This window comes from Saccoglossus kowalevskii, chromosome 5 (assembly GCF_978046115.1).
Source record: "Saccoglossus kowalevskii chromosome 5, keSacKowa6.1, whole genome shotgun sequence".
In the NCBI taxonomy this organism is placed as follows: Eukaryota; Metazoa; Hemichordata; class Enteropneusta; family Harrimaniidae; genus Saccoglossus; species Saccoglossus kowalevskii.
In genome coordinates, this window is record NC_140645.1 from 8440058 (window position 1) to 8465957 (window position 25900).

A 25900-nucleotide genomic window follows, 5' to 3' on the forward strand; every position below is an offset into this window, starting at 1 on the left:
AAAACCATACAACCTGGAACCTATCATCATCTGAGACACCTTATAATTCTGCAAGATCTTCCATTGATTGAGAACAGGTGTGAAGGATGAGTGCCCAAGTTTCTGGTTTTCGTGTTCCTGCTCGTCCATGTCTATGGCTCATAAACGTTGATTCTATAAAAAGGTCGCTCCATAAGCCATTCCAAAGACCTTTCATGTGCCGCATTACATGAGAAAGTAGGGCAAGATGTGCTCTGGCAAATTCTCAATTGTTCTCAGGTACACCAGACCTAACTTGGCATAGTTTTGATGTCCTTCACGCAGTAGACATGTAGTAACAAATCTCCCTCCCGTTCAGCTCTAACATAAGCCATCATTATCAAAACAGGTTTGATCAGACAATCAAGCCAAAGCCTACACGTCCTGCTTTTCTCTGCTCTCTCGTCTAAATTATCCATGAACGTACCATAGCATTGTTCTGTAAGATTGTTGATGATTGGTTCAAGAATCACTTCTGCCGTCATTCTGAGGGAAATGTCTTGCCTACTAGAATTTTCGGAACCCCAGCAAACACAGAAGACATGATATATGTTAGTCCAATTTCGGTCATAAGATTCCCAATGGCACCAATGTAGCTCATGAGCATATGCATTCCACCAAGCCTTAAGATGAACAAGGAGGATGGAAAAAGCTCTTGAATTGTCCATTGGATCTCCACAGCATATCTGTAGAGCTGCTGGTCTAAGGTGAATAGTGTAAATGGCTGACCTGTTGCCTCAGAGAGTCGCTTTATTTGAGCATTGATGTCAGTATTGTATCATATTCTACAGGAGGCATATCAATCAGAGGAAGGTAAACTGCCTTGGCTGCAAGGTCTGTCCCTCTTCCATTGTTCTTGTTGTGTTGCACCCATTATATTCTGGGCCATCATTGTACATAACCTTGAAGAATTCGAGATCCCTTTCCCTGGCCCTGCTCAAGGCAAGTGTCGTACGTGCTAGAGTGGTCAGAGTTGGAACTTTTATTTTCATAGTGTTTTCAGGTGGTGTTGCCTTCTTTGTACCTGTCAACCAACCTCACAACCAACCTCACAATTTGAAACTTTGTAAGTCGTGGTATTAATTCTTCAGTGTCATCGTGGTTTTTCTTATTGTCTATCTGGATCATAAGTAAAGCCATTGAATGTGTTTGGACTTTTCCATTTTGTGAATGGATTTGTTGACAAAATTGTCACCCACTCATTGTTTCAGGCCATCTACTTGTCCCTTCAATCCAGTGAGATCAATGTTAGCATTTGTTACAGAGGCAACAGATTTCTTGAATCGCAGTAATTCATCATAAGAGCATGTTATTCCAAAATCATAGAAGGCATTGACTTGTTCTTTGCAACACAGCTGAAGCTATCTGTAGAGGAGTGGCTAGGTTCTTCACTACTGACGGGATATTTCCTATCAGGCAGAGACATATTTAGTTTTTGGCTAACCTTTGACCACTGAGGGTGACACTTTGAAACATGGAACATATGTCTTTGTTAATGAGGCTGTGATAACTGTTCCTATCAATTTCAATGTTGCTTATCTCAGCTTTGATCTGTTTGGCTACCCTTAATTCCCATTATAATACCGTTATTTCACGAAAAACTCACCGTTCTGGCTAAATTCGCTCGAATCGGCATGGAAAACACGCACGCTTGGTCATAGACAATTTTGCAATGCAGAGACGCGCGCAAATTTAAATTAACCACAACCGAAAACATGATGCGTTAAGAGAACGCACATAAGCCATCATATCTTCTCGAGTGCTGTCTCGTACTGGTTGTCTGAAAGTGATCGAAAAATGTTCTTTGTGAGCTCACACATGTGGTGATTGAGTGATACAATGCTAGTTCTGGGGCGCGTCTAGTTACCTTATGTCGTCTGATAATATGGAATCATGTGATGCCAAATAACCAATGAGAAAGTCGCATTACGATTACGGAATGAGTATGGTATTATAATAACAATTTTAAAACAAGACAAGATAACAGAGAAAGTTTTACAAACGAGTTTTGGACTAGTTATGCATCCGTTTATTCTATGAGGTTTCATATATACAGAACCAACATGTTTTTAGATATACCCAAATAAAACTCAAACACTGCTCTGAATTATACACTCTCTTCATATGGAATAAAATAAAGGCCATGAAGGGGTAACAGAGAAAATATAAAAGGACCTATTAGATACTCAAACCATTAATAACACAAATCGCCTGTACTAAAACTAATTGTATTCATAAACACAGACATATGCCCTTGTACTGCAAGTTGCCCAATGCAGACAGAAAGCCAGCAGGTGGTTTGGTGAAGCTAACAACATGGACAATATTTTTGGACAATAAAAAAAACTATGGACCCTATTACAAGGTTTTGCCAAAAGAGCCCTTCCTTCTGCCGGACTATAAACATAAAATATCGAAACAATCAGCACGAATTTCTACTGTAAATGTGTGAATTCACAATAATAAAAAAGTTAAAATAAAATGCTTTACGTCTTTTTCATATTTGTGAAGAAATAAAAAAAAATATTTCACCAGCTGGTTTGCTCATGCAATTACTAGCCACGCCCGATGGATCTTAACTTTTTTACAGGTCAATCAGCTGACCCTTTGGCTATTAGGATCATTTGCTTCGAATTTGCGGGCAGTTAACGTTTGGAAATGTTTTAAAATTGCATTCGTACACTTGTGTCTTTCGTAATGTGACCTGTGATCTTTTCGTCCACAATGTCGAAAGCGCTGTTTAAAGTGATGTTTAAAGTGACTGTTCATATCTGAGGAATGATGTTCACAGTTATATGAAGTACTCACTGAACCATGGCTGTCTTACTGGATGCGGTATTTACATTTTTTACATACTGGTCATACACTTTGAACTTAAAAAACAATAACATTGAGTGTTATGTATACGGAGCAGTTGGTCTGGTTTTCTGTTCACTATTGCACATCAGTGTTCTTATTATATTTACATAACAACGATAGAGTAACACAATATATTCTAATGACAAGTCAATACAATATATTTTAAATGTACGGAGGTGATGTTGTAATACATAGCAATGAATTTGCTACTAAAAACTGCCATACTGTTCGGCTTTTGACAATGCATTTCGTGGCATGGTTAGCACAATACATCGCAATAGCCGTGTTTCACCAAAGCATCCAACTGGTTGGGTTACCTTTCCAGATAAATGTATCGAATGTTTTGTTTTGTCTAATAATTGGGTTAAAATATAACATGTGTCACTAGTATTAGAAATGTCAATCCAACATTAAGATATATACTTTTACATATTACATAATGGGGTGTAAAACATTTAACTATTCTTTCAACACTGTGAATGGAATGTTATTAATGAGTCATACCTACAGTTAGCGATATGTTATTGAAGTTACGTGCAACGTTATGAATTCCTTTGGATATCAAAAGTATTGTTTACATAATTCTACAAAATGGCTTGCCTTCACAATCATAAATAAGATATACTAAATGAATAATTTGAATGTCTGACACAAAGTTTAAAAAAATCGCTAGATCATTTGGTTAGATGGTCTCCCATACAAGTACTTGCCACTCCCGATGAAGCTTAACACACGTTGAACACAATAGAGCTACTTAGGCATGATGAACTGGTTCATAATGTTCGGTCATTTAATAATTAAAAATATATTGATTCAAATTGTAATGTTTCGGATTTGACCTATCTACTTTTTAAGACCAAAATTCGACGATTTGACACTCGTTTACAAGGCTTTTAGTCGATTTTCCAATACTATTTGCGAAAAGACAACCGCATAGATAAATTTCCAAACATAACTCGCAATTTTACACTTGCTTTATCCATCTTTGCACACAATTTCTTTACATTTGTACATTTGATTTGTATGGCCGACTACTTGTATATTGGGATTGCTTTCAAACGACTTTTAATTAAGTATTCTAACATTCATTTACGGAACATTTTCCATGAAATCTCTTATCATTTCAATCACTTTTCACAACTAACGGACGAACAACAAATGCCATAATTACTCTTGTATTTTGTATTTCGGTAGCCATAAATTCTGATTTATTTATGCGCTAAATAAAATAATACTCTGTAATTACAACTAAATATATATTTAATTATTTAACAATAGCATGTTACAAATGTTACGGTTTGTCATGCATATGCCATAAGGGAACTATACAGCAGATGCCAGTGTTGTCTATGTGGTCTTACAAGCAAAACTAACGTCAACAAGAGGAAATGTGAGTATAAACAATAAACATATTAATGAGCTTGGTACCATTTTCATGTTATTCTCCTTAGATTGTATTGTATTGACATTGTGTACATTTTGACAATAGTACATCTTATTTTATACAGTTTTCCTTTCAAGGATACATGATGGAAATGCCGAAATCCAAAATGTTTAAAGCAGGATCAGCGAACTTCTTTGTGTGGAGTCCGACAAAATACCGGTGAAAGCCACGGTCGTTTTTATTGTTAGAGGACGCTCATGCGCGTAATCATTCCTCATTTGAATTTCGAATTTCCTAATATGAACATGACAGAACGGTTACACATTATGTCCATTATTATAACTGAGTGCCTGCAATTATGCTCACAGTCCACCATGAATATATTGACAAATAATATTTTGAAACACGTGCCATGTCGACATCATGATTTAAATGTAAAAAGCAAAAAGAATGGCCACAATAACTGGTAACTGGGCGTATTTCAGTTATGCATTAAAACTGGTCTGAATATTGCAAAACCTCTATTTGTTACTGTTGTTGTAGTAGGTTGCCCTTCAAAGCATAAGCACTATACATGTTTAGGGCTATATATTCTTATTATGCCGAAAAAGTGGCTGTGCTGTACACAGCAACCCTTATTTACAAATACTGTAGATATTCTGTGACCAATGTTCGCCTTTTAAACTCTATTTGTCATCTGTTTTTCTTTCGAATTATATCCATTGAGACGACCGTTTGGTATGTCACAGTTCCTCCACACCCGGGTAGGAAACGATATAAGATTTATTGTCACAATGTGCGTTTCGCGTTCGTAAACTTAGCTTACTGGAAATCCCCACACTGTCTACATTGACAGAAAATTAGCATATAGTATGACATCATTTTCACCCAGGATACCTCGCGATTCTTTACTGCGCAGGCGTACACAACTTTATTTTCATGTTTCAATGCTGTGCAAGTTTCAAATTTCTGACTTCCGTGTACTTCATTGTAACGAAATGCGGGGAAAGATTTTGTCGATTTTAGCGACTGTGAAATTTATTTGGGTGACATAATGGAAGAAGGACCTCATTATTTAGATGCAAAATATATGCACGAAGAGGATGTGAACAAATACAGATTGCGTCGTCACCATCGCCGTCGCTTCAAGGTGGCACCTGGCCACGAGGCTATGAGACCATGAGACTGAATTTGTAACTGAAGAAAAAACGAATGAAAAATAAGAGAACAGCAATGGAGATAATATTTGCCATTTTTGGGGATATTTACCCCCCACATAACACTAACTATATGATAGTTTGAGCCGAATTGAGCATAACGGCAACAATGTTAAATATCCACATTCTGCCGAGCACATGTACCATGCAACGTGATACACTGTTATTTAATATAAATAGAATGGGTCATATAACATTCTGGAATTGGTTTGGTTATCCAAAATCTACAATTAATTCTGTTTTTCATGCCAGGTTTTGTCGTTAATTCTCCACCAGTGGAGAGGCAGTTGTCTATGCAGAAAATGCGTGGGAAAACATAATACACTATTCATTTATGCAGAGCAGAACCTGTCAGTCTTAGTTAGCTGACCTGATTTAAATACGAAATCTACTTTTAATTGACAAGCTGTTTACGTGCGATATTCACACCTTTCATGTTAACAGTACCACCGGATCTGAAACATGCGATTATGCTAATAAATAAAACTGGTTTCAATTCATTTTTATACATATCCATTTATTTCATGAATCATCAAACTAAACATTAAACAGTCATTGAGTCCATGTTTTGTGAATTGAAAAAAAATACGAAAACACCGTTAGTATAGAGACGAGCTTGTCGTCCATGTATGAATAAAATGTGATCGTCATAACACCGTCTTTTTAATTTCAAGTTACTGCTATTTGTATTACAACTTAAAATCAGTGCAATTAAAAGAATTTGCGAATGTGTGGTCAGAAAGACCTTTACAAGGACTTCGCACAGGTCGACGATTTATCTAACTGATCTGATGTTCCGTAGATGGATGTTAGAATACTTAAATAAAAGTCGTTTGAAAGCAATCCTAATATATAAGTAGTCGGCAATACAAACCGAGTGTACAAATGTAAAGAAATTGTGTGCAAAGATGAATAAAGCGAGTGTAAAGTTGCGAGTTATGTTTGGAAATTTATCTATGCGGTTGTCTTTTCGCAAATAGTATTGCAAAATCGACCAAAAGCCTCGCAAACGAGTATCAAATCATCGTCGTCTGAACAAGTAGATGTCAAAAGTCAAATCCGAGACATTACAATTTGAATCAATATATATTTTGAATTATTAAATGACCGAAATTTATGAACCAGTTTATCATGCCTAAGTAGCTCTATTGTCAAGTGTTCAACGTGTGTTAAGCTTCAACGGGAGTGGCAAGTACTTGTATGGAAGACCTAACCAAATGATCTAGCGATTTTTTTTAATATCGTGTCAGACATTTGAATTATTCATTTCAATTTAGTATATCTTATTTATGACTGTGAAGGCGAACCATTTTGTAGAATTATGTAACAATGCTTTTAAAGTCCAAATGAATTCAGAACGTTGCACGTAACTTTAATAATATCTCGCTAACTGTAGTTATGACTCTATTCCATTCAGCGTGTTGAATGAATAATTAAATGTTTACATCCCATTATGTAATACGTAAAATTATATATCTTTATGGCTATTATGATGTATTGCGTTAACCATGCCACGAAATGCATTGTCAAAATACGAACAGTATGACAGTTTTTAGTAGCAAATTAATTGTTATGATTTGTATTACAACATCATCTAAGTACATTTAAGATATGTGTTGCCTTGTCATTAGAATATATTCTGTTACCCTACCATTGTTGTGTAAATTGTAATAGGAGCACTGACGTGCAATAATAGACAGATAACCAAACTGCTCCGTATAAATAACACCCATAGTTGTTGTAAGTTCAAGATGTATGACCAGTATCAAAACAATGTAAATACCGCCTCCAGTAAGACAGCCATGGTTCAGGGAGTACTCCATATAACTGAACAATCATTCCTCAGTTATGAATAATCAGCAATAAAAACATTACTTTAAACAGCGCTTTCAACATTGAGGACGAAAAGGTCACAGGTCATATTACGAAAGACACAAGTGCACGGATGCAATTTTAAAACATTTCCAAACATAAAACGGCCGCCAATTCGAAGCGAATTCAAGTGACGCTGATAGGCGAGTGGTCAGGTGATCGACCTCTCACAAAAGTTAAGATCAATCGGGCGTGGCTAGTAATTGCAAGGGAGACTAACCAAATATTTGTTTAAATACTTTTTTGCTTTCGTCACAAGTATGAAAACGACATAAAGCATTTTTTTTTTATTATTGTGATGTCACGCATTAACAATAAAAATTCTTCCAGATTATTTTGATATTTTAAGTTAATAGAATGTTTTAAATTTGCACGTATTTTCAATGTTCAACTATTATTTGCGGTCCGCACATAATGGATGAAAGCAATTAAGTTTTGCTAAGTGAGTATAAAGTTGGTATATTTGCGTGTATAATTGCATATTTACTTGTACTGAGCTGAGCAGTCTGCTTTGGCTATAAAAAGCTTTTGTTTTACGTTGAATAGGTGAGACTGCAAATAGACGGCAAACTAATAATACTATGATTTTTACCAGTATTAGTGACTGGTTTCTCAGTTTATAAGGAAATGAGGGCTGCTCTTGAAAATTGTTAGCTGTCCGGTCCGGTTTGTTTGAACGTTCCGGCGAAGTGCTGGTGGAAGCTGCAAGAAGTCAACGTGGGAGCTGAAACGTCGTATGTTGCTATTTGCATCTGCTTGTTATTAGTGGCATACATATTATGTGTGCCACGAAGTCATCGGTGGAATGATTGTCTTGTTGAAATGCATCTGGCAGATTTTATATGTGTTCAAAGTTATCCCTCAATTTCTCGATGTGTAGTTTGTAGTGTTAAACTCGCGGTCTTGCTTTAGTGAGTCAATTGATGGCCGCTCGTACTGCGCAGAGACTCCCATATCTCGCATACTTCACTCCTGCTAGACGTAAAACATTATTTAGATCTTCAATATTCGAGGTTCTTTCTCGTGCGTCTTATCCCGTCCTTAAAAATTCGAAAAAGTGAATAAATATGTCGTAAATGTCCGATTATTATCGAACTGACTGCTAAAGCACGAAAAGGTCACAGATTAACTTATGAAAGACACAAGTGCAAACGAATGCAGTTTGAAAACATTTCCAAACATTATATGACTGCAAATTCGAATAAAATTCAAATGACCCTAATAGCCGGATGGTCAGGTGGTCAAGTTAAGCTCAATCGAGCAGACCAGCTGTTTTTTACTTTCGTCACAAATATGAAACAGACATCAAGCATTTTTTGTTTGTATTTTTATTATTGTGATGTCACATATTTACAGTAGAAGGGTCGTGCTGATTATTTTGATATTTTAAGTTTATAGAATGTATTTTCAATGTACAACTAGTTTTTGCGATCAATTCAAGGACACGTCTTCATGTGATTGATAATATCTTTTACAACAACTATGCATGTCTGTTTTTTTAAATGTTAAACTCGAACTTACCTTATTAATGTTTATATTTAGGAATACATACATTTTATGATCACTGTACAATAATGCAAAAAACGCATCATTTGATATATTTTGTTTTCAAAAATCATAATGTTAATGATTTTTTAGCATGTTATCAGTGTAAATACATTTTGAAATTTGTTTCTGTTACGAGCACTTGTCAATATTAAATTTGTGTTTTACTTTTCAAAGAGTTGTGATAGTAAACACTTCATTAAAATATTTTTCTACGTGTCGTGCGTATAGACACTTTATAAAATGTGTGACTAGTAATAGCACTTTTAAAAGTGTTATGATAATAAGCACTTGATATACATGTTTCTGGTGGAAATACTTTCAAAAACGTGCTCTAATGGCACCACTTTACATAATGTGTCATGGGCAAAAACATTCCTGAAATGTTTCAATAAAAGTGTTTTCATAATAAACACTTCTCGCAATTATGCAGATTATAAACAATTTAAATGTTTTTAAAGTGGGGACAAGCTTATAAACACTTTAAATATTTGTTCACAAAACATTAAAAATGTTTTATTTTAAAACAGTAGTGTTGTAAAATACTCATTTGCGATTTTAAGAAAAAAACTTTTCATATGTTTAATTATAAATCATTACAAGTGATTTTAAAGTGGGGAAAAAAATATGTCATATTTTAAAACACCTAGATTTACAGTGTATTTTATCTACCACAATGCATAAGTCAAAAGCAGTTGTCATTCAAGCGATGTTGTCATCGATGTTGTTTTCTTATGTCTACGTAACTGTTTGAAGTTTCAGATTCAATATGATCTTCATGATAATAGAGTATTTACCGATTAGATCAGAACCATCATAAACATGGACGCCCATACCATACCTACAGTAGGGTAGTCATCAACAACAAGACGATGAATATCAACAGTGTGTATGATGTTGCCATGGCGACAATCTGCATAATATAATGGATATACACGAGTAATATATGAGTGTGACAATGGTACTAAACTAAATTAATATCGGTGAGTTGCCTGTTTTAAAGATTTCGCACTGCGTTTATCATCTTAGAAAGACCGATCCGGTTTTAATACAAAATGGAAAGTTATTTGTTTTATTGGTATACAATAATGCAATAAGAATTTTGCTTAAACTTGGTCCCGATACCAAATCTATTTTTCATGATGGAATCTGCTCGTCTAATCGGTGTATTCCCTACACTGATATTTCTCATATTCATGTACTCTGAATTCATTGAGACCACTTGTTTGAATGCTATATGACGGACTTTGTCGTCGACTTTGTTTTTGTGGGAACTCTGGACGGAATTGTTCGTCTGTGTATTGCCGCGACCTCTGCAGTAGATAGGTATTGCCGAGGTGGGGTTAGTGACTCCTAGCAGAACTATTATCAGTATTGTTATTGCTTTGTATATTAACTTTCATATGATTGAATCATGTGACATACATTCTATATATATATGCCGAGAAATAGACCAGTAAACTACAAAGCTACTTGTAAGATCATGTCTGATTGGATGTCCTACTCTAAAACCCGACAATCTGCCCAATATGAGAACAACTTATTTTTGTTTGTCAACGTAACAATTTTTTCCTTTTATATCAGATTTGACTACAAATGAATGTATTATTTTATCGTCAATAGAGCGAAATATGGACATTTCACAACTTTAAGTAATCATTGTATTTAAAATTCGACGATAACTGGTCTGTGATTGTAGACATTCCACGAACAGGCGAACAAAAATATGTGTGACTCGTGTTATCCAAAATACCAACGAATCAAACAGCAAACCCACTATTACCTTCGTGATATCCAATCCTTGGCATTTTATCTAGAATGATGTTTATTGGTGTGTTTTCCATATCGAATTTATTACCAAACGCATTTTGAAAAGTGTCGCTGATACAAGCACTTTTTAATATTTAGATTTTATTTTGCGTGAAAACATTTGTCAAAGCGTTGTGATAATAAACTGTTCATATATGTGTATAGTGAAATCACTTTTAAAATTCTACTGTAAACAACTGTAGTATTAGTTCAAATAAATTCTACCAATCCAAGTTATTAAATCGATATAATAAGTATATTGTAACCCAGGATTTGAATTTCGAGACAACTTAAACAAAAATACTGCCTATTAAGCAATTTTATACAGAGAGAGACTACACCACAGAAGATAATAATCTGTTTATATCGTGACCCCTAATATCCAGCAAAACATACCTTGACTTGAGTCTTCTTTTCCTTTTTTAAATCCTTCTACGAGCTTAGTATGCTAATTACTTAGTTTTGCGTGATTTTTTTCGGGTTATTACAATATTTATTTACGTTTTTCTCGTGGTAACTCTAAGCGAACCCATTGCATATTCAAGATAATTTTGAATTACCTCGATGGCACGTTCCTGTATCCCTGTACAAAGTTGTTCACTTAATGGTGTTGCCCAAAAAGTCAAATAATTGCTTTAATTCCACTGAGTGTATATTTGTGTATGGTTCTAACTCTCTGAGTTTGTATTGAGCGTTTTTTTTTTCATTTTCAAAGTATGTCACGCCGTAATACATGACAAGTCTGTTTTACAGTTTAGTGATTTACGCTAAACATTTTTATTTACATACTCTTAAATGCATTAGTTGAATCATAAATGCATATGTATAAGGATAGCTTCAGTTGTTTGTACTGGCGCCAGTCATTCTTTTCGATATGAGATTTAACATACTGAAGCGTTTTCGGGGTTCGACAAGATAGCCGCCGCCGGCCATACCATAACCACCAACATCATCAAACAAAAAAGCTTCCAGTAGGGAGATTGACGACAACAAGATAATTAAAATCAAGATAATGCGTGTTGGTACCATGATGAATTTCCGTGCTGAAAAAAAATAGACAAAAAATCAATGCTTTAGTAGGGTTGTTTGCGTTTCTATATTATGTACAAGTATGTTATATCCTATCAATGTTATTGAAACATCAAGTATTCGCACCCGTATTACGAAGTGGAAATGTTTACGTGTGTAGTTTCGTGTCGTGGCTACGTATACATAACCACAGTTCTTCAACACCCGATTTGGAAACGCTGTTGTTCTGAGGTGTGAATCGCGCGAGTCCCGCATACAGTATGTCTTGCGCTTGTGAAGAGACAGTGGCGACGTTATAGCATTTTCGTGGAGTTCATTGAAGCACTTATATCTGTGTTACGTTTACAAATATTGCGTGTTTTCAAGCAAAGTCGCCACATGTTATTAATTACAAGTCTCTGTGTGATCATTTCGGTTCCGTGAAAAGGCACGTGTAGTTTAAAGTTCATATTCATTATAAATCACGAAAAAATAATGATTTCGAACTGTAGCTGCCATGTGCATTAATTATTGCTGTTATAAAAATATTCATTTTGCTACTTGTCAAATCTTGGTTTTATGTATGTTTAACAGGCAAGATAATAGCAATAGAAAAATTAAGTCTGTTACGTATTATTCTTTCACATACTTCTTTTGAATAGTACCTCTTTTAAAAGCTAGAATAGCACAGCCCACTGAGTCTTATAGCTGTTCACAGTTACCTGTTATTTGTTACAAGAGAAACTTCTGGTAATGTTGAGTTCTGCTGCTGAAAAACATTTTACCTTGTAATGGCGTCCATGTACCAGCATGACTGAAACGTTCCTCTGTTTATTATATTTCGGTTTTATTAATGGATTTTACGATGCTCAGATTACCTACTGAAGCAGAGGCTCTCTTATCAACAAGCCGGGTCAATTTCCAGCGAGGGCACGAAACAAACGACATAGTTGCACATTACTGAATTTGATAATTATATGGGAGGGGAACCCAACCGGAGTAAACATCTCGCGGATGTGGAGTTGAAACCAATGCTCATAAAGAGCATTCCTTTTGATCATTAGCATATAATATAATATCATGGCAATAAAATACCGATTTTCAGTATGCTCTTTGTGACTTATTTCGGAAACTGTGTATAAATTGGGACAAAACCATAATTGTATCTATAAGATGGCCTGACAGTTTGAAGGGAGCGTTTAACACTGGTTTCGCCGAAGAAATCTCGGCCGAACATCTGGGTCCTGAAACGACTGTCGCAGTTAACTCACTCATAAATGTCCGGTGTAACCTTAGCTCACAAATGCCTGAATAACCTGGAAATAACTACAGATGGCATATTGTCGATGTGCTCTGTGTAGCTCATTTCTGAAACAGTTTCTATATGGGGACGAAACCATACGTCTATGAGATTCAGGTTTATTGCCTGACATTTCAAAGACATAGTTTTGCCCTGATATTGCCAGAGTAATCCCGCTCGTACATCCGGGGCCTGAAATGACTATCGCCGGGAACTCGCTAACGATTGTCCAGTCTTGTCACTTTAGCTGACAATTGAAATACGTTCTGTACAGTTTCAACTTTTGTTTCTCCCACTGATTGGTTAGATATTGGGGTGGGGTTCTGGGGGGAGGGGCAGTATAAAACAACAGCAGTCAGCCGATTTCAACATAGCCTATTACAAGTAATACACATTTACATACAGATCAGTTAGATAAATCGTCGATCTGTGCGAAGTCCTTCTGAAGGTCCTTCTGACCATACATTCATAAATTGTTTTAATTGTATAAATTTTAAGTTGTAATTTAAATAGCAGTAATTTGAAATTAAAAAGACGGTGTTATGACGATCACATTTCATTCATACATGGACGACAACTCGTCTCTGAAATAACGGTGTTTTTACAACAAAGTTTTCGTAGTTCTTTTTTTCAATTCACAAAATGACTGTTTAATGTTTAGTATGACGATTCATGAAATAAGTGGATATGTATAATAAAAAACAGCTGAATTGAAACCAGTAATATTAATTAGCATAATCGCATATTACAGATCCGGTGGTACTGTTAACTTGAAAGGTGTGAATATCACACGTAAACAACGTGTCAATTAAAAGTGGATTTCGTATTTAAATCAGGTCAGCTAACTAAGACTGACAGGTTCTGTTCTGCATAAATGAATAGTAAATTAGGCTTTCCTACGCATGTTCTGCATAGACAACTGCTTCTCCACTGGTGGAGAATTAACGACAACACCTGGCATAAAAAAACGAAATTAATTATAGCTCTTGGATAACATAACCGAGTCCAGGTTGTTATATGAATCAATCTAGTTATATTAAATAACAGTATGTCACGTTACTCGGTACATGTGCTCAGCAGAATTTTTGTTTTTAAGATGAGGATACCTAATATTATCGCCATTATGCTGTGAGACTCTTCGTATATGCGCAATACGGCTTAAACTATCATATAGTTAATACTATTTGGGGGTTAGATATCCCAAAATATTGCATCTAAATACTGAGGTGCTTCTTCCATTATGTCACCTAAATCAATATCACAGTCGCTGAAATCGGCAAAATCTTTCCCCGCATTTCGTTACAATGAATTACAATAAGTTTAAACTTTCACAGCAGTGAAACATGAAAATAAAGGTGTGTACGCCTGCGCAGAAAATAATCGCGAGGTATTCTGGGTGAAAATTATGTCATGCTAATTTTCTGTTAATGTAGACAGTGTGGGGATTTCCAGCAAACTAATTTTACGAACACGAAACACGCATTGTGATAATAGAACTCAGAGTTTTTCCTAACCGGGTGTGGAGGGACTGTGACATAACATACAGTAATCTCAATGAACATAATTCGAAAGAAATACAGATGACAAATGCAGTCTAAAAGGCGAACATTTGTCTTAACAGAATATCAACAGTAATTTTAAATAAGGGTTGCTGTGCACAGCACAGCCATTTCTTCGGCATAATAAGAAGACAAATGTATAGCCCAAAACATGTATAGTGCTTATACTTTGAAGGGCAACCTACTACAATAGAGGTATTGCGATATTCAGACCAGGTTTTAATGCATAACTGAAATACATCCAGTAATCATGTGCGCATAATAACAGGCCTTCTGATATTATAATGGAAATAAAGTACATCATTATACATCAGTCAACGTAACGCCATACGTTACATCGTGCCGTAATTTTGCGGTACTTTACGGAGTATTTTCATCTTAGCATATTAGGAAATGCGAATTCCAAATATGGAATGATTACGCGCGTAACCGTCCTCAAATAATAAAAACAAACATGGCTGCCACCAGGGTTTGTCCGGAATCCACCAAATAAAGTTCTTCCGTTGTGCTGTCATTGTGCATACTTAATAACCTCATACTGTTATTAGGCTCAGCTGAAGTCATTGAGAGAGTATAATAGATTCCACACGAGAGTATACAGGAGACAACAAGTTTGAAACAAAAATATAATCCACAGAAACATAAAAAACCATCAAAGGTTACCTTATAAAAAGTCGTTCATAGTGGGTTGAGCGTTGTAGGCGCTTATTGTGGCCATTCTTTTTGCTGTTTACATTTAAATCATGATGTCAACATGGCAACTAGCACATGTTTCAAGATATTATTTGTCAATATATTGATTGTGGACTGAGAGATATACATTAACCAGCAGTGTTTCCACATCATAAGTATATCAGTATTTGGAAATCTGTCTTTTAATATGTGTACTACGTGTGGTCGGCTATTCTGTGTATTCTTTGAACTGAATTTGTTTAAATTGCGTGATATTACGGTTAGTTTCATATACTCTGAATTCACTTAGTCCACATCGTTTGAAATATATTGGACGGAATTCTTCGTCTGTGTATTACTGAGACCTCTGGGAAAGCATTCTGCGAATTTTTGGCCGAAGTAGGGTTAGCGGCTCCTAGCTGTACTATTGTCAGTATTGTTATTGTTGTGTATGTTAACGTCTTATGGTTGAATCATATTACATAGCTATATATGCCAACACATAGTTAATTAAATTCCAAGATTAAAACAAACAAACAAACATTACAAACAAGAAACATATACGAAATGTCAATACAGTACAACCTAAGAGATTAACATGAAAATTGTACCAAGCTCATTTATATGTTGATTGTCTATACTCACATTTTCTTTGGTTAACGTTAATTTTGCTTGTAAGACCACAGAAACAATGCTCGCATCTGCTGTATAGTTTCCTTATGGCATATGAATGACAACCCGTAACATTTGCAACATGCTATTATTAAATAATTAAATCTATATTTAGTTGGAATACCAGAGTATTTTTTTTATTTAGCGCGTAAATAAATCAGAATTTATGGCCAGCGAAATACAAAATACAAGAGTAGATATGACATATAGACTCCACATGCATTTGTTGTCCGTCCGTTAGTTGTAAAAAGTGATTGAAATGATGGGAGATTTCATGGAAAATGTCCCGTAGATGAATGTTAGAATTTTTAATTAAAAGTCGTTTTAAAACAATCCTAGTATAGATGTAGTCGGCCAAACAGACCGAATATACAAATGTAAAGAAATTGTGTACAAAGATGGATAAAGAGAGTGTAAAGTTGCGAGTTATGTTTGAAAATGTATCTATTCGGTTGTCTTTTGGCAAATAGTATTGGAAAATCGACCAAAAGCCTCCTAAACGAGTGTCAAATCATAGTCGTCTGAACAAGTAGATGTCATAGGTCAAATCCGAAACATTACAATTTGAATCAATATTTAGAATTATTAAATGACCGAAAAGTATGAACCAGTTGATCGGCAGTGGCAAGTACTTGTATGGAAGACCTAACCAAATGATCTAGCGATTTTTTTGAAACTTTGTGTCAGACATTTAAATTATTCATTTCAATTTAGTATATCTTATTTATGATTGTGAAGGGAACCATTACAGGCCCGTAGCCAGCACTTTTGAATAGGGGGTTCGAAAACAACAATAAACGATATATTTGATATTTATCTCGTAGCTTGAAAATTTTAAAAGATACAGAGCTAGTTGATATATGGTGTGGCAGTTTGTGTAGCGACGAAGTAAGCCCAGACTGTCAGTATTTGCATAATTGCATAAAATTATTGACAAAAGATCAGCCCTTAGATCATTATAAAATGAACATATAAAAACAAATTGAAGTTCTTTTTCTATCATACTAAATTCAAACGTATCACTGCAAAAACTAAAAATTTATTGATCTAACTGTATTTTTGTGTGTCTGCCTAATTCAACATTATGTTTATGGCCAAAACATCGAAAACTCGTCAGTATATATTTTAGTCTATAATTGCTTGCCAATAAATCTCCCAGGTTATAATACTACATTGATTTTTCCGAAAGTACACAGCCTGGATGATTGTGAAATTGAGGCATGCCATTCTTGCTGGCAACAATTTTGTTATTCTTTGAGTAAATATTCATAAGAAATTTGCAGTATCCGAAACTTGTCCATATTTGAACAGGAGATTTGTATGTGGGTTTCCCAAGTAAGTCTGCCGGTCTTGTCTAATCGTTTAAGCATGGTATAACATGTTTTGGGGTTCCAGCTATTTATTATTTAATTTTAACCAATACAAGATACAACGCTTGAAATAACCACAACATAATGGTAGCCTTCCACATTCATTCAACATCGCTACATTGTTAGTACAACTATTCACGCTAAGTAGATATCTGCAAAATGTTGTCTGTACCCTCTCGATTTCCGAATTTTGGTACCCCCATATCGCTACCATAAGAAATAGTTGGCACAATGTTTGCATCAAACAAATTAAATGCACTAAGCAATGGCATACTGCCAGTTTCTTGCAGTACGTAAATTTCTTGGTTTACTGTAAATCTGTTTTTAGAGGGCGGTAAAATAATATGCATATAGTAGCAGTTTCGCAGCAGTCTCAATAAACTTCAATGACTACATCTCCTTTTATGAACCCACTAAAAATATAGAAAAAGTCATAAAAAAAACGTGTAAAAAATATGTTTGAAAAATATGATTTATCGCATAGTTTCAGTGCTGGGGCAACACTGTGGAATAAATTTTTGGCTACAAGAAGCTCTTCAACCTATACAACTCGTGATGATAAATCTTCGTCATTTTTTTAATGATCTTTTCAACCCTTAGCTGAACACTATGTCCAATAACACAGGTTACACGTACTAATACAATAAGTTGACCACATTTGGCTGATACACTTAGAACAAAACAGTATATATGCCATCATTAACTTGAAGAATACAAAACTAAGGAACCAATATGAAAGTACAGTGTCGTGTTGCCGTCTCAATCCCGTTCGAACCCCACACTTTACTAACTGAGCGAACACTACCACAAGACAAACGAACCTATTCAGGACCACCACATCCTTCAGAGAGTGACTACCATTACATTATTGTTTCAATGTTTCTTTAATATTTAACATCAGCTGCTTGAACGCAATCTTCATTACACCATCGCGGATTCACCGAATAAAAGCTTGTTCATTTATAACAACCTGTTTTGATTGGCTGCTGTTGAACTGAGACGGCGTAACTTCACGATTGACATTTAAAGCTCGTTGCCACCTAAATGCTCATTACTGTGCAATTTCGACCGAGTCTGATAGTTACCTCACTGAGTCAAGTGATTTAAACGATGATAATTATTTTAATTAATACTGTTTGTTTTATTATGTTCTAATCTACGATCATAAATCTATTCACTTCCAAAATTTAGGGGGTTCGACTAAACCCCCCGACCCCCCCCCCCCAAAAAAAAACTACGGACCTGCCATTACACGTAACTTCAATAACATATCTGTACATATTACATAACTGTAATTATGACTCATTAATTCCATTTACCGTGTTGAAAGAATTATGTAATATGTTAAAAGTATATATCTTTATGTAGGATTGACATTTCTAATAAAATTAGCACATGTCTTGTTTTAACCCAGTTGTTAGACAGAACAAAACATTTGATACATTTACCTGGAAAGGTAACCCAACCAGTTGGGTGCTTTGGTGAAACATGGCTATTATGATGTATCGCGTTAACCACGCCACGAAATGCATTGTCAAAAGCCGGAGAGTATGACAGTTTTTAGTAGCAAATTGATTGTTATGATTTGTATTACAACATCATCTCCATACATTTAAGATATATTGTATTGACTTGTCATTAGAATATATTGTGTTACCCTGTCATTGTTATGTAAATGAAATAAGAACACTGATGTGCAATAATGCGCAGATAACCAGACCAAACTGCTCCGTATAAATAACACTCAAAGTTGTTGTTTTTTTAAAGTTCAATGTGTATGACCAGTATCAAAACAATGTAAATACCGCATCCAGTAAGACAGCCATGGTTCAGGGAGTACTCCATATAACTGTGAACAATCATTCCACCGATATGAACAGTCAGCAATAAAACATTACTTTAAACAGAGTTTTCAACAATGAGCACGAAAAGGTCACCTGTCACATTACGAAAGACACAAGTGCAAACGAATGCAATTTTTAAAACATTTTCAAACATTAAATGCCCGCAAATGATCCTAATAGCCGAAGGGTCAGGTGATCGACATGTCAAAAAAGTTAAGATCAATCTGGCGTGGCAAGTAATTGCATGAAGACTACCTGAGCAAACCAGCTTGGGAATGTTTTTTTTTTGGTTTCTTCACAAATATAAAAAGACATAAAGCATTTTTTGTATTTATATTATTGTGATGTCGCACATTTACAGTAGAAACTCGTGCTCATTATTTTGATATTTTAAGTTTGTTGAATGTAAATTTGAACGTATTTGAGGTGACCGTAACATGATTCAAATAGCCTAAAATGATAAGAAAAATATTTGACAATTTGGGGGGTTTGCTAATATATTTGACGTAAATCATTGTTATTTCGACCCCGCAGTTAAAAATGTAGAAAAAATGAACAAAAGCGTTGAAAAGCCCCTATATTAGAAGATTATACCACTATCAAAGCGTAAAATGATAAACAAAGTGCTTAAAAATTATTAAAATTGATTGAAAAGTCGGCAAATGTTCATGGACATGTCACCTATGTTGTTATTTACCGTGACTTATCGTTAAAGTTTGAAAAAGTAATTAAATATGTCGTAAATGGCCGTTTATTATCGTACTAACTGCTAAAGCTTGTAGAGGTCATAGGTCAACTTACGAAAGACACAAGTGAAAAGGAATGCAATTTTGAAACATTCCCAAACATTAACTGGCCTCCAATTCTAACAAAATTCAAATGACTGTAATAGCCGAGGTGTCAGGTGATCGACCTGTAAAAGAAGTTAAGATCAATTGCTTATATCTTGCACCTAAATACTGAGGTACTTTTTTCATTATGTCACCCAAATCAATATCACAGTCGCTGAAATCAACAAAATTTTTCCTCGCATTTCGTCAGTGTCACGAATGTCAAACATTAAATCATGTTTATGTTGTATGTCGTGATGGTGGCGTTTTGTGTTTGTCTTACGGCGATAGATAGGCAATGTTGTTTTTGGCGATAGATAATTGTTAAATATAGAGTGGCAAGATGTTTCTTTTAGTCAGCACTAGGGAAGCGGACTTTGATAGAACCCGATCTGAACGTTCATGTGATCAAATGTGGATGTCCGATCTTGTAGGTACCACAGTAAGCCATGTTGTTATTTACCGTGACTTATCGTTAAAGTTTGAAAAAGTAATTAAATATGTCGTAAATGGCCGTTTATTATCGTACTAACTGCTAAAGCTTGTAGAGGTCATAGGTCAACTTACGAAAGACACAAGTGAAAAGGAATGCAATTTTGAAACATTCCCAAACATTAACTGGCCTCCAATTCTAACAAAATTCAAATGACTGTAATAGCCGAGGTGTCAGGTGATCGACCTGTAAAAGAAGTTAAGATCAATTGCTTATATCTTGCACCTAAATACTGAGGTACTTTTTTCATTATGTCACCCAAATCAATATCACAGTCGCTGAAATCAACAAAATTTTTCCTCGCATTTCGTCAGTGTCACGAATGTCAAACATTAAATCATGTTTATGTTGTATGTCGTGATGGTGGCGTTTTGTGTTTGTCTTACGGCGATAGATAGGCAATGTTGTTTTTGGCGATAGATAATTGTTAAATATAGAGTGGCAAGATGTTTCTTTTAGTCAGCACTAGGGAAGCGGACTTTGATAGAACCCGATCTGAACGTTCATGTGATCAAATGTGGATGTCCGATCTTGTAGGTACCACAGTAAGCCATTGAATAATATTGCATCATGGGAGTTTGTGATCTATTCTGGAGGACGTCGGTTCGCCGTTGCTGGCAGTATACCATTTTTTACGTGTCTACTAATCACGCGTTTGCAAGTAACGTTAGAACAATACACTGTGTATTGTCATACAAATTAATGTATTGTGATCTACGGAATGTGCATCATAAAGATAATTCTATTGGCCAATTCCGGCCTACTGCAGTTAACGAGTGGGGGAACTCGCCAGTGAATGACATTCCCGATTTTGGTTCTGAACTGGATGTGCCTTCTAATTTATGTTACTGGCTACGGAGTTACGAATATTGGACAGATAAACTCTGTAATTGATTGGTATCGTGCTCGACTGAGTGTGCAGCGTGTATTCTACGACTACAGTGCTTCTGACTGCGTTTTGTAATTACCGTCGTCGCCACCGTTAGCAGAGACTCGCTGGAAAATACAGGCAAAGACCCGTTTTCATCTAGTTTGAAGAAACTGTATGTAGGTAGGGCTGTGTCCGATCGCCAGTATATTATTTGCGTCCGTTGTTTGTTATGTATGTTTGTCTCTTAGTTTTATGCATGCATGCAAGATTCTATGTTAGACAATTATTTACATTATCGATTTAGGCATTTCCCCGTAATAGTATAACGTAATCCACTACCCCTTTATAGAGGGTTTGGCATTTCTTGCCTACCCTTTTCCCGTGTGGAAATATTACAATATTATTACTGAATTATATTTCTAGTGTTATATTTTTGTGTAACAAAACAACGTGTACCCCACTACCCCTTGTAACGGGTCAGGCATTTCCTGCCCATCTTTTAGGTGTGTGGAATAAAGTACGTTGTTTAAGCCTTACTCGTGTAGCGTGTACTTGTTGTTTATGTCGCATATAAATTATACAACTGTCTTAAGTTTCGAATTATTAAAGGACCCAGTTCACAGGGGTGTTATGGGTGTCATTTGTTTGGGACAATTTGAAACCTTAGCTCAACCCAACTAGCACCCTGTGACAGTCAGAAACATTCACATCAGTGAAACATGAAAATAAAGTTTTGTACGTCTGAGCAGAACAGACTCGGGAGGTATTCTGGGTGAAAAAATGTCAAACTATATGTTAATTTTATGTTAATGTAGACAGTGTGGGGACTACCAGCAAGCTGTTTTTACGAACGCGAAACACGCAGTGTGACAATATAACTCGATGCGTTTTCTAACGGGTGTGGAGGGACTGTGACATAACGTTCATTCGTCTAAATAGACAAAATTCTAAAGAAATAAACATGACAGGTAGAGTCTAAAAAGGTTATAGGCGGACATTGGTCTTAACAGAATATCCAAAATAATTGTGAGTGATGGTTGCTGTGCACAGCACAGCCACTTTTACGGCATAATAAGAGGACAGATATATCGCCCAAAACATGGACAGTGCTTATTACTTTGTAAGGCAACCGACTACAAAAACAGCTAAACTATAGTGGTATTGCGCTGTGAGCATAATTACAGGCATTCAGTTATTATAATGGGAATAAAGTACATTATTATACATCAATCAGCGTAACGCCATAAGTCATCATGCCGTAATTTTGAGGTATTTTACGGGGTATTTTCATCTACCATATTAGGAAATGCGAATTCCAAATAGGAATGATTACGCACGTAAGCGTCCTCTAATAATAAAACAAACATGGCTGCCACCAGTGTTTGGCCGGACTCCACACAAATACGTCATTCTGCTGTACTGTCTTCGTGTATACTTTGAGGTCCTCGTAATAACCTAATTTTATTATTAATAGAGCTGAAGTTATTTAGAAAGTATAATGGATTTCCCACGAGAGTGTACAGGAGCAAACATGTTTGAAATAAAATTATAATCCACAGAAACATGAAATCATCAAAAGCTTCATTTAATTCATAGTGGGGTAAGCGTGGTAGACGCTTATTTTGGCCATTCATTTTGCTTTTTAAAATCCTATCTTAAATCATGATTATCAGGTTAAAAATCCTCATGAAGTATAATGAAAATTAAAAATGTAATTGTTCACGCATGTTATGTAAATACGTTGTGTATATACACTATGACACCCACACCTTAATTTGCTCAACAAAGTCTGGACACGGCTTCACTTTTGTAATATGGTTAAGTATTACCTTATTGTATAACTTATAACCTCATCTAACACATTGTCATTTTTATTACACACGAAACTACTAAATATTGCTCTTTACTGCGTGAACATGTATAATTAAAGATTATAGAATGAAAAAATATATATTGATGTCGCATACGACTTGTTTACCACTTCCGTGTGACTGAGAATGTTCTGAAACCGTACTGTGTCTGGGTGGAATTTTTAGAAGTTGGTTGAATAGGTAATAGGACACTGTAGAAAGCAATAGAAGGTAATGGAACATTCTAGAAATTTGTAGTAAGTTCAAGACTCATTATGTATGCTGATGTAATGGTCTATTTATAGACCGTGTGGGTATATATAGGGAGTTGTTCATCACTGAGATCAGATCGGAGATCTCGTTGAATTGCATTGGAGTTTAAGTATCTAGTTATTGGAGTAGTGGAGTTTTACCGCGTTATTGTACTTGATGTTTGCAGAGTATAATAATACCAGTACCAGTTGAACCTCATATGTTGGCTCCGTGTTCGTATTTTATCATCGCCGCCAGGGAAGTCTTTTTGTTACTGTTGCCATTTTGGTATTTGAACCATCACACCTGTACTATACCAATTACGGTAATATTACGTTGCGTGTGACAATTGATTTTGTATATACTATTTTTGTTATTATCTTTGCCTTTTGTCGGTGAGAGGGAGATAATCCACTATTATTTCCCTAATTATTACTGTGATATGTGTTCGTATTATTGATTCTATATTATTCAATTGTTATTCAGTGCTTTCTTGAATTACTTATAATGATATTGTGTTTATTCAATTCAATCGTCTTTATTACATAACTCGAAGAGAACTAGCACAATTAACGATAACAGACGCCATTTCAAAAATGTTACCTTATTAACCCTTTCCAGTGGCGATTAATAAGAGGAGTTTATTGATATCGTTTATTTGTTTCCTGAACTTTACGCTCGTTGGGGTTGAAATAAGTGTTTTCACCACACCCACCCCACACAGACAAGATCACAACAGACAGCAGAATACCAATGGAAGTATATGGTGGAGATTTGCGCGAGTTGAATTTGTTGAATCAGTCGGTTTGTAAACGCCACATTTATGACAACAAATCCTGGTAAACTTGCCGAATGTAGGTGTAGAGCTCCTAATTTAGTTTGTGATAAATCGTGCAAATGTAGGGGACACACATACATATATTCTCTATCATCCCTGTCACAGGGTTTGTAGGAAAATCTATCACATTTTAGATCTTTTTATATAGATTATACATCTTTAGTAGTGTGAATTATCCAGCCACGTATATAAATTATAGGGAATATGAACACTTAGCGATTAAAACTTCCCTGTGTCACATTGGCATGCTTCTATGAAATTATTGTACTTTATAAATTGTAATCATCGTATTGCAAAATGGTGAGAAACACCGCCCTATTGTATTGGAAACTAACTTGACAAAATGACATTGAAACTAACCTGACTGAATCACTGCCAAATTGCATTAGCACGGCAGATTATATATGGAGGCTGTCATTTCTTAGTGAACGTTGTGCCAACAGGTCATAGTTATGGTTTTGAGTGGGCTGACCAGGGAACTTTAGCAGAGCAATGACAGAAGCCACTAGCTAAGTTGCGTGTAGATCAAGTAAAGGCATATATCATCTCAATAGACAACACTGCTGGTCGAGGTCTATTGTGGCCCACAGTTGAATCCCATCTCGAGTATTGAGTAGTGTTCTGCACGGGCAGGATTGTTTGGGCGGAATAACGTTCAACCTAGCGACAATCTGTAAAGAATAATGCACGAGTGTGGTGCCATCGTATATATATTGTACATTCATTCGGTCAGATACGGATTATGATCATACAGTACGTTAACCATATCTAGAGTTGATACTGGCCAATCGCGTTCAAATGATCGTGTCAGTGTTGGTGTGTATGTTTACCAATATTTCGGGCTTCGTTTTCATTCAATGACATATTAAAGATATCACTGGTGGACAAGTAAAACCAACTTAAAATATTTCTATTACTAATTTTAACGTGACAGGTTTGAAAACCGACCCTGAAAACGTTTTTCTGACAGATCAAAGTACAAGATGTTTAACTGTGAACCTGCACTTATGTATAATTAAGTGTGTATATTTTATTATTATGTGGAAGTCACGGACATTTTTCGCTATATATTTTAATAGTGGACAGGGCATTATCTATTCGACTAGAAAATGTCAATTACTGCATTGCTGTAAGATATTTTCTAGATTCGAATGGAGGGTTCTCGCCGATGTATGTATTCGAATGATGCTTGAGCAGAGATAAATGTAAATATTTTGTTATAAACCATATTTGATATGATTTGATATTGTACAGTGTAATGTACACCACACAATCTGAAAACTCGTTATAGAGACGGACCGCAACATGTGATGGCCAACAACTTCTAAACTAAATATTGGACCAGAGCAATAACCGTTTCTCGAAAGTGGTTTTGAAAGTGACACAAGTGTTCTTTTGAGAATTTCCGGTGAGCATTCATGGAAGATATCTTTCGCAAGTCCTTGAACTCTCTGTAATTTACGGCAGCCATGTTCTGATCAGTAACCTCTCTTTGAGATGGTGGCAAACCTTCTATATTCTGTTTGTTTATAATATCATTTTGACAAAAATTGATTCCATTCATCCGTATTTTCAAGATTCAAACAATTCAGCTTGTCCTTGGGGTTGGTTGATTAAGTTGAATAAAATAGATTTAT

General features: G+C 35.5%; 1 long non-coding RNA gene across 1 annotated transcript; it reads right to left on the reverse strand.

Moving 5' to 3' along the window:
- Positions 1-11449: 11449 nt before the first annotated feature.
- Positions 11450-15974, reverse strand: LOC102802859 (uncharacterized). The gene is made up of 2 exons (XR_438304.2): positions 15889-15974; positions 11450-11747 (listed from the first exon to the last, which is right to left on the reverse strand). It is a non-coding gene; the product is annotated as an uncharacterized LOC102802859 (long non-coding RNA).
- Between the last annotated feature and the right edge of the window lie 9926 nt (positions 15975-25900).